This window comes from Rhododendron vialii, chromosome 1a, assembly GCF_030253575.1.
Source record: "Rhododendron vialii isolate Sample 1 chromosome 1a, ASM3025357v1".
Taxonomy (NCBI): domain Eukaryota; kingdom Viridiplantae; phylum Streptophyta; class Magnoliopsida; order Ericales; family Ericaceae; genus Rhododendron; species Rhododendron vialii.
Window position 1 is genome coordinate 4,559,051 of NC_080557.1, and position 10,163 is coordinate 4,569,213.

The following is a 10,163-nucleotide window of genomic DNA, read 5'->3' on the forward strand; positions in this document are numbered from 1 at the left end:
GCTCAAGCCTAGTCCATGGTCCAGTCTCTGCCAGACTAGATCGATTTCCTACGGGACACCTGTGGCCCATTCTAGGGATCAAGCTAGGGTCAGGCCTCAGGACCAAGTCGTTCTTGGGTCGAGCTTATATTGGGCCTTTCTGTAAAACATTCCCTCAGATTAATGTTGAGCATTGTATATAGATGTCGTTTTTAACAAGTCTTAACCTTACCATTAGTACTCAAAGATGATACAAACTCGTGGGTAGAACTCATCTTTGAAAACCGGCTTACAAGAGGAGGGCGCCCAAGAGTCTATATACACTAGGTCAAGCCCATGCTTAGGCGATGTGGGATTTTAGGATCATAACATATCACCATACTCCGCAACCAACGTCCACGGCAACCCACTCTATCAACACTAACCCGATGATAGACCTTTCTCTTTTTTTGACGGCTCCACTCATCTATCAGTATTCAATACTTTAAATATTTTAATCTAGCCTATAGGTTGCCGCATATGCGAGTCGAAGAACTGATATCATGCGAATGTAACAAATATTGTTTAAACAAACATTTCAAAATGGGCGTGACTTTTTATATTTTTGCTTTAGACCCACGAAAATCAAAAGTTACCATGTGGTGCTAGAAGAACATTGAAGAATCACTTCAAAAGTCTTAGGTCGTTCATGAGCACTACGTACGACGGTGTCCACAAAATATGTGATTATATCAATTTTGCTAGCACCACACTCAAACACACACACCCACACTCACATGAGAGGTGGGTCCCACACGAACCCACCTCTCATGTAAGTTTGAGCGTGTAAATGGGTGTGACCCTAGCTTTTACAATAATTGGTGTATTATTGTTGTACTATAGAAGGAACCTTCTCCTTGGAGCTGAAAGTACCTTCTTATGTGGGACGATAAAGGTGGTTTTATGTCAACTTCTGGAGACCAGTTCAATAGGGAAAATGAAAACGATATTAGCAGTGAGAGGTACTCAAATAAAAGAGGCCCATTCACAACGTTTTCATAGCCATTAGTGTGAACCGGGGATGGTGTTGTGCGGGTGGTGCACATTATTTATAAGCGGGTGTTTCATTAACGAAAATAATTACTTATTTTTTGTGAGAGAATAATTTGTCTTATAAAATAAAAAATAAATACTTAAAAAATAAAAATATTGGCAGAATGGGGTCTAATCTATCATTTTAAAGCTAGAAGCCTAGAAATCTAGGCTGGGGCTTGGGGTATGCAAATCAAGTAAAAACAAACAAAGGTGGTCAACAAGAATTTACGTAGGATAAATGATTTTTGCATTCTTCTTTTATTTATTGCACTTTTTTTTTGGATTTATCAACGAGAAATTAAAAAGTGGATGTAGAAAAAAGGACAACTTAGTAATTTCACATGCATAATGACAAAAAAGAAAGTGCATAAGAACAAAAGGGAGTGTAAAAATCATTTCCCAACTTACGAATGAAAAACAATTTTTGCATTGATATTTCATCACTCTGGTCAAATGGAATAATAAAACGTGCAAACAAGGGCAGACCTACCATGGGTCCCGCTCGGGCACTGGTAGGGGTGGGCATCATGTCATGTCGTGTTTGTGTCATCTTGCGCGTGTTCATGCATGTCAAAATTCTTTCAATTCTAACCTGACCTGTTTAGCTTTTCATGTTATCATGTCATGTCATATTCGTGTTTCGTGTAAAAAATAACCGACCCTAACCCGCTAACTTCGTGTCGTGTTATTGTGTCCTTCCAAAAATTCTCGTGTTGTGTTGTGTCATCTCGTGTTTGTGTCAGAATTCTCTCAAATCTAACCCGACCTGTTTATAAGCTTTTTCGTGTTATATTCGTGTTCCGTGTCAAAAATAACTGACCCTAATTCGCTAATTTCGTGTCATGTCGAAAATTCCTACCCCTAGGCACTGGCCTCACCCTTATTTTTTTTCAAATATTTGTGATACACCTCTAAAACACATTCTACCGCAATTGAAATTTTCATTGTTTTAAGTAAGTTAATAATTATGAAATGTAGCACATATTCATTTGTTATAGAGGGGACACCTAATCATGGATGACATGATATTAATCTCCAGAGGATCATTCTATTATTTTGGAAACCATTCAATAAAACATCAAAAAACAGAAACCATCTTTTTTAATCAATTGTTCAAGAACAAAAAGTCTATATATTGTAACTTGCCTTTTGAATTCAAATTCTTTTTTCTGATTAGCGAAAAAGAATTTTGTTAATCTTTGAAAACGAATTACAAAGATTAACTTGCCATTTGAATACAAATTCTCGTGCCGCCCTTGCTTAGAAAACAGAAAAGGTAGATCCTATTGCGCCGTAATAGGAGACTAAATCCATTCATGACTTCACGAATCCATATCACTATCGGCTTGTTTATAGTTTTAGCTAAAAATCTCAAAATATCTACACCCCGATACCTTTAAAGAGTGGCGGAAGTATTAAGGGACCAAAAAAGTAAAATAAATAAGTTCAAATATTTTTTTACACCACTATTTTAGGGCTTCACGCAATAGGAGAAAATGTATAGAACTTGAACCAAAATCAAAATACACTAACCAATCTATTTTCAGTACCCTAATTTTTGTGGGGTTCGGTATGCGTATCTAATAATTTGCAATTATATTATGATACGGCGGTTCTTAATACATGGTATCAACAATCTCTTGAGATTTAATTCTCCAATATGCCATATCAACAAAAAAAAAACTCTTACGATTTAACCTTGATAGGGGCTAAATAAAAATTAATCCTTCTCCCCCATTGATTTCCGCGAGCCCCAACGTCGACGGAGTCGATCGTCATCGGAGCAATCCACTCGTGTGCTCCTTTATCCGATCTTCCTCACTGTATGCTCTTTTTTCAAGTTGTCCTGCAGTTCCATTGACGTTATTAGGTCAGCCCTGTTCTTGTTGTTCTGGGCATCGCATAAGTTCGTGTCCTAAGGAGGGCGTTGTTTCTTGGGATGGAGGTAGCAGTTGGTGGTGTTGTACGGTGGGATGTGACTGGTGTGGTGATCAAGGTTTTGTTCTGTGGTCTTTGCTATGTCTCTGCCGCCAACCTTGTGGTAGCAGCAGAGAGGGTCTTTTTTTTTATGATCAACAAATTTTTTTTATAAATCTTTAAAAAATATTACAAAGATTTAACGGTTTGCAAGCAGCCAACCATAAAATCACAGAGAAAACCAAAACCAAAACAACCCAAACAAGCCCAAAACATAATCCGAAACTTAAGATAGCAAACCTATAGGACAAAGCCGAAACCAAGAAGCTACCAAAACCCGCCAAACCTCGATATTAAAATTCCAAAGAAAGAGAGGCTTCATCCTCGAAATCAACTTCTTCCTCCGAGGCAAACTCTTCCTCCAAGTCATTTAGAGCATGGATCCTATTCTTAAATTCTTCCTCTTGCATTTCAACAAATTTCTTTAAAGTATAGTTTCTCCCTCCTCTAACTTTAGACTTCGGGTTGATGCTGTGCAGTGAGGTGCACACCTCCGAGCCTTTGGATCGTGCATCCGACGGCTCGGATCTTATCTTGACAACAAATGATTGAGAGCCGTTAATTACCGAGATGAAATCCGAGCCATCAGATGCACGATCCGATGGCTTGGTTGGAAGATAAGGAAGAAGATGGAACCAACAAGTTTTTAGGATTCAATTTGATAGTCTTAACGTTAATGGCAGTGAGGGTCTTGATCAGCGTTTTTTGGGTGGCTGGACTTAGGGGTGTCAATCTGTTGTTTGCTTGTAGGTTTTGCATTAATTTTTTTTTTGGTTTTTTTTTTTTGGTTTTTTTTTTTTGGTTTTCTTCCCCTGCGTGGGACTTTCTCTCACTCCTTGTGGCTGTTTTGTGATGGGTTTTCTATGTCCATATCTTGATGGCTTTTCGTGGTCAGAGACAAGTTTTGTTTGTGTGAAATCATCCTGAATGTTCATTTATGAGTTTAGATGTTCTTTGTGGTTGTTTTTGTCCCTCCTAGGAGGTGGCTACCCGTTCTCGATGTACAATTTTTGTATTAATGAATGGGTAGTCCTATGGTACACACCCCTTATTAAGGAGTGTACCGTACACACTATGATCTTAAACTCTTGGATTTCAAAAGGAATAATCCGGACCATCCATTTATTAAATTAATTAGTAAAATAAAAAAAGGGCTTAGCATGTAACATGTTATTCTCTCCTTCTTGACTTTCTCTCCCGCTCCCTCATATGTAAAATACTATAAATTATATAACATAACCACAATTGTTATGACAACACAAAAAAATGGCACTTTCTTTCCACAATGTGTCGTACCAAAAGAAATCGATCAAAAGATACTAGATACAAGACCAAAATATGTCGTACCACAATCAATAATTATTATACTCAAGCAAGATACATGTCTAAAATATCAAAAATTAAATATCGTATAATTTGACATCCTAACAGCCCTGATCAATCATTCTAAAAATGCACTCACTAACGACATTTAGATTGTACATTCAATTTATATTTGATATGAAACCTAGTCCTCTATTGTAGTTGAATGTAAGGTAATCATGCAACCATGACACAATAATGACAATTAAATCCGTTGAATTTTTTATGTTTGTTGATTAAGTCACCTACGTAAATTTTTTGCCTCGATCAGGTTTAGGAAGCTTCATCATCGACACGCAGATTGAATAATAGAATAATATTTTTCATTCAATTAAGTGTCTAGCTATAAGCCATCAACTTCATTCTTGATACGAATGACCTAATTGATATTACTCCTTCCGTCCCAAATTGGATGACAATTTTTGAAATCGGTGCCAATTTCAATTCCTTATATCTTTCAATATGAATCTCAAAAAATATGCAATATGGATCTTGTTTGATAGTTCTCGATTAGTTCTATTAGACAAAGTTTTCAAATTCGTGAAAAACATTATAGATTGAAAGATATAAGTAATAAAAAATAACACAAATTTCAAAAATTGTCATCCAGTTTGGGACGGAGGGAGTATTTAAATTGTAAAAAATAGACGATTTCGATAATAATAAAAAAAACCTTACGTGGGGCTCAGATGGTGCATTATTAGATTTTAATGTTGTATTGAAATTGAACGACGAGATTTGTTGAAGTATTCAACTTCAATCACTAACTATGTAATTTATCCTAAAAAATAACAACATTCTCTTAAAAAAAATAAGAATGCAGGGTGCAAGACTTGAACCCCATATATTTTAGATAAATGTCCAAACTCCGACATCTTATCACTATGGTACACAATTGAGAATTTCTAATTCTAAAAGCTATTAATTATATAATACTTTCTTGTTCGTAGGGACCCTATTTCCCAATTGAAAAATTGAGAAGACAGTGGCCTCAAATGCCTCCGTCGTAGTGCTAGGCTTGCACTTGTAGATCATATTATAACTTATGTCATTGGTGTAAATTAATATGTCGACTATAATAATTTTTTTTGAAAGAAAGTACAATGAAATAAATTTACAAAATTATTTAGATTGTACTTCCACGACCTAGTTCCAGGGACCACCATTAAATTTGGATTGGTATGCATAGGGTGAAGGTTTGGCACCTGATAAGCACCCGACAATGACATTAAGGGTGCGCTAGTTATCTAGTTTTAGTTATTTCTTTCGTTAATTTAGTGGGTTTTAATTTGCTTTTTACTCGTAGGGTATTCTGGTTCCGTTTTTTAGGAAATCGTTCTAAGCAAGGGTCTTTAAAGCCAAAGCACGTTAAGACAATGGAAGTTCAAACGTGACCAAATTCGAAGTCATCGGAATCAAAGCCCAAGCATTTAGGGACCCGTCGGCTCAAAGAAGCAAGCCAAAGATCAAAGAAGCAAGTGCTGGACACTAATAGCTTTGGTATTAATACCTTGAGATTTCTCCTATCAATACCGAGATCATCATGCAGCAGCCCCTAATAGCCTCGGTATTGATACCAAGTGATTCAGTCTATCAATACCGAGTAGCATAGTGGTAACTCCTTAACCACTTCGGTATTGATACCACTTTTTGGCATCTATCGATACCGAGGTCATTAGCACAGCAACTTAAGGGCTTCGCGATCGATACCGAGGGCCTAAGGGGTGGATTTTCAGAGCATCTTGGGAATATTCCAGGTGCGGATCCCCGGAGTATAAAAGCTTATTACATCATTTTGTAAAAAAAAGTAGCATAGATTCAATAGTATCTTTTTCTAGATCTAGATTAGATTTCTTTGGAATTCAAATTGTTCTTGAAGTGTTCTTTATTTTTCAGTGTTTAATATTTCAATTTCTGCTCTTAGTTGTTAATTTTTGACATTGTCTCTTTAATTAAAGTTGTTTATTTTCCCCCGATCTATATTAGTCTCTAGTTTAATTCAAGTCTTGTTATTTCATTATGTTAACTAGATTTTTGCTTGCTCCTATCTCTCTAGATATGGGTGAGTAGTTTTAAAGGTTAGGTCATGGGATGATTAGCATCTCATGGCTCAGGCGAAAATTGCATTTTGCACCCAATAAAGCTTTAAACTTTGATTTGAAAATTGATGTGGGGTTCGGGTTTGTTTGACAAATCACCGAGGTGTTAACCTCTTTGATCTTGTATTGGTGGGAGCGTCGACTACCCACCACACATGATGCTTAGAGCTCTTTCGCTCGAGGTATTTGTCAAATGAATTCTAGAGCTAGCTTGGTTCTCAAATCATTTTATTTTCCGATTTGAGAACTATAATCAAGTATCTTAAATTGTGTAGTTGGGTGAAGAGTGTGACCTAGTTCGAGTCTTGAGTGCTAATAATTTCTAGACCTAGCCTATCTTTTCTTTAGTTAATTCGCTTTAATTTAGCCCTTTTATTTCCACCTTTTAAAGTAAAACAAAGTTGGCCTTCTAAAGGCCGAAAGCCCTTACTTACACCTACAAATCCGATCAAGCCATATAATTATTCCCTTGGGTACGATCCCGGATTTCCGGTTTATTATGCTTCAATCGAACGCTTGGGGTATTATTCCATATTATCTTGGAGAACGAAGCAGCACCGATCCACGTGTCTAACATATAGTCATAGTTCTGAATACCGTTTCGGACAGGATACCGGTTTTTCTATTGGTACGGTACGTACCGGTACCGATCAGGTACCGGGTACCGTTTCGAATTTACCGCAACTACAATATATATAATAATTATATGTAATTATAATTCAAAAAAATCCCCCATATCATACAATTCATCATGAAATATCTCTATTAGAGATTCTCTAGTCCCACATTGCTTAGTTACAAAACTCTTTTCCACTTTAAATGACTTTGCACACTAGTGAACTTGTGAATGATAACCCAATAAGAGGTCTCGCGCGCTCGAAAAAATGTGCCGTGGCCGAAGGCAATTTGAAAAAATTGATTCGGAAACCAATTAACCGGGTGCGCGTCACGGGTTATTCGTGCGCAGGGGGGGTGCAAATCCGGGATCTAAGCCTCGCGCACGTACTATGGTTAAGCCCGTGTTTTGCTAAAATTTTTAAAAACGTTTTTTTATTTTTTTGGGCCTGAAACGTTTTTTTTTTGGTTTTTTTGGGACCAGAAAACGTAAAAAAAAAAAAAAAAAACTCTGCAAAATTTCGGCCGGAAAGGCCGGTATCCCGATACCGGCCGGTATTTCCCGAAAAGCCCGGTACCGGCCAGTATTGAGACCGGAACGAAATTGGGGGGTTAGGGTACCGGTTCTTCATCAAAATGGTACGTACCGGCCGGTACGGAACGGTATCCATAACTATGCATATAGTGCCAATTATTAAGTGCACTGCCCTAAATATTGATAAGATTGGGTAGTAATATAATTAATTTCACCAATTACAAAAAGGGGATTAATTTTCACACTCTATTTTTTGATATTCACACTTATTTTTTTATACTCTATTTTAGTGTCGAAAGTGTATGTATTTGAGACAGTTGGATAATTATTTTTTTTAGTGACATCTCATTTTTCCATGAAGGAATTTTGATTTTTTAAATTAAATTTTGTAGAGAAAGAATCTGATTTAGACTAATATTTTGAGAGGAGATTGTAGTTGTATTCGAAAATTTGGATATAATACTTATTTTTTGGTGAATTTCTTGGATGAAAATTTTGTTCGAGAACTTCATTTTTAGTTTAAATTATTGAGGTATTGTGTAGGAAAAATTAAAATTTGAAAAAATAGTGCGGAGGTAATTGAAAATTAAGATAATATTATGGAAATTTTCAAATTTTGAAAAAATTATGTGGTGGGAATTGAAAAAAATTAGGTTTAAGTTTCGTACAACACATTGTGCTTAGGTAACAACAATCTATGTTATTGTTATAATATTTGTGATTATTTTATTCAATATTTGGTATTTAATTTAATTATAAATTTTTCTTCGGTATAACTATTGTGAATTTTTTACGACATATTTTTATTTTGTTATGGAATATATCATCACAAAAAATATATATATACAACAGGTTGTGGTAAGGTAACGCCACTTTATGATTTTAATGTAACAATTGTGGTTATATTATTTAATTATGGTATGGTATTTTGCCGATTATAACTATCGTTAACTGAACAAGCTAATTGAATTTTTTTTATACGGCACGTTGTGGGTATGAAAACGTCAATTTATAGTGTTGTCATAACAAATTTGGTTATATTACTGAATTTGTGGTACTTTAAACATGTCTTATTATGGAATATTTTAATCAATTTCCTTTGGTACGACACATTGTGATAAAAAAAATCGTCAATTTATGGTATTGTCATAACAATTGTGGTTTGTTACATAATTTGTGATATTTACATATGTTTTCTTTTGATACGACACGTTGTGGTAAGAAAATGACAATTTTAGATGTTGTCATAACAATTGTGGTTATTTTATAAAATTTGTGATATTTTACAAATATTTTTGGCTTGGGTATAACAATTGTTGATTCTAGTACGATAATTTTTTATTTTGTTACGGAATATCATACGAGTCAAAGAATTTTTGGTACGACTCATTGTGGTAAGATAATACCAATTTATGGTGTTGCTATAACATTTATGGGTAGCATTATTTAATTTTTGATATTGTACATATTTGGTTGGGATACAAGTATTATGGATTTTGGTACAAATAATTATGGTTACATAATAACAATATTTTTTAATTATAAATAACCTGCTAATGACCTGTTCAACGGGCAAATTTTAAAGTACAAGTCATAACTAGCACCATAAATATGCAGTCGAAAACCAAAAATCGGCATAATGAAAATCACAAATTGTCGTAATTTAGACATACGGTATACCTGTGTACCACAGCTTTCCCCTTAATGAAAGCACCTCTAAACTTTGAAAAAAAAACAGGTTAAATTGTGACTCCGTCATTACTTTTGAACATAAACTTAGTTTGCTAATATCTAAGTGAAACTAACTTTGAAAAGTGACAAATTAATAGTCAAATTACAGCCAGTTAGTTTTGCGCCATATTTTTTTGTAAATTATTGATTTGTCTTGATGAGAAGAATCAAAAAAGTAAAAAAAAATTATGACTTTTTCCCATTTATTAGAAGAAGAAAAAAAGATAACAAATACGAAAAAATCTAAATAAGGACAAAACAAAAGGCCAAGTTGGCAAAGTTTGAGGGCTCGTCTGAATGGGTGTTTCCTTGGTTGGCATCTTGCCAATTCCAGTTCGGGTCTTGGATTGGCACATGATTGTTTTTAGCTTAGTTTAGGAATTTGATGTCGTCTTATCCTTGTTCCTTTTAGTCTTTGTAACATCTTATTTTGCATACTAGACAAATTCTTTGGGACGGAGTTAGTATGTTATCAGGAAAATTTTCAAATTTATCTTTGAAAACTTTTAACATGTGAAAAATGGTTATGAATTTGTTGTTTTCTATACAAAATCACATATACCTGCGTGTCCACACGCACATATAGTCCCCTTCCTATGGGGATCCCTCTACCTTATATGCGGACGTTTTTCTAAGCCCTTGGATACCAAAAGATCGAAAGGATAAACTCACGGGTCAAATGACAGGCGAGTTTTCGGGTCATGACCAATACGGATTTAAAAAGAACTCACGGGGTCTTCTTTTAACCCGCATTGGTCATGAGCAGGAAACCCGTCTCTCATTAGAACTAC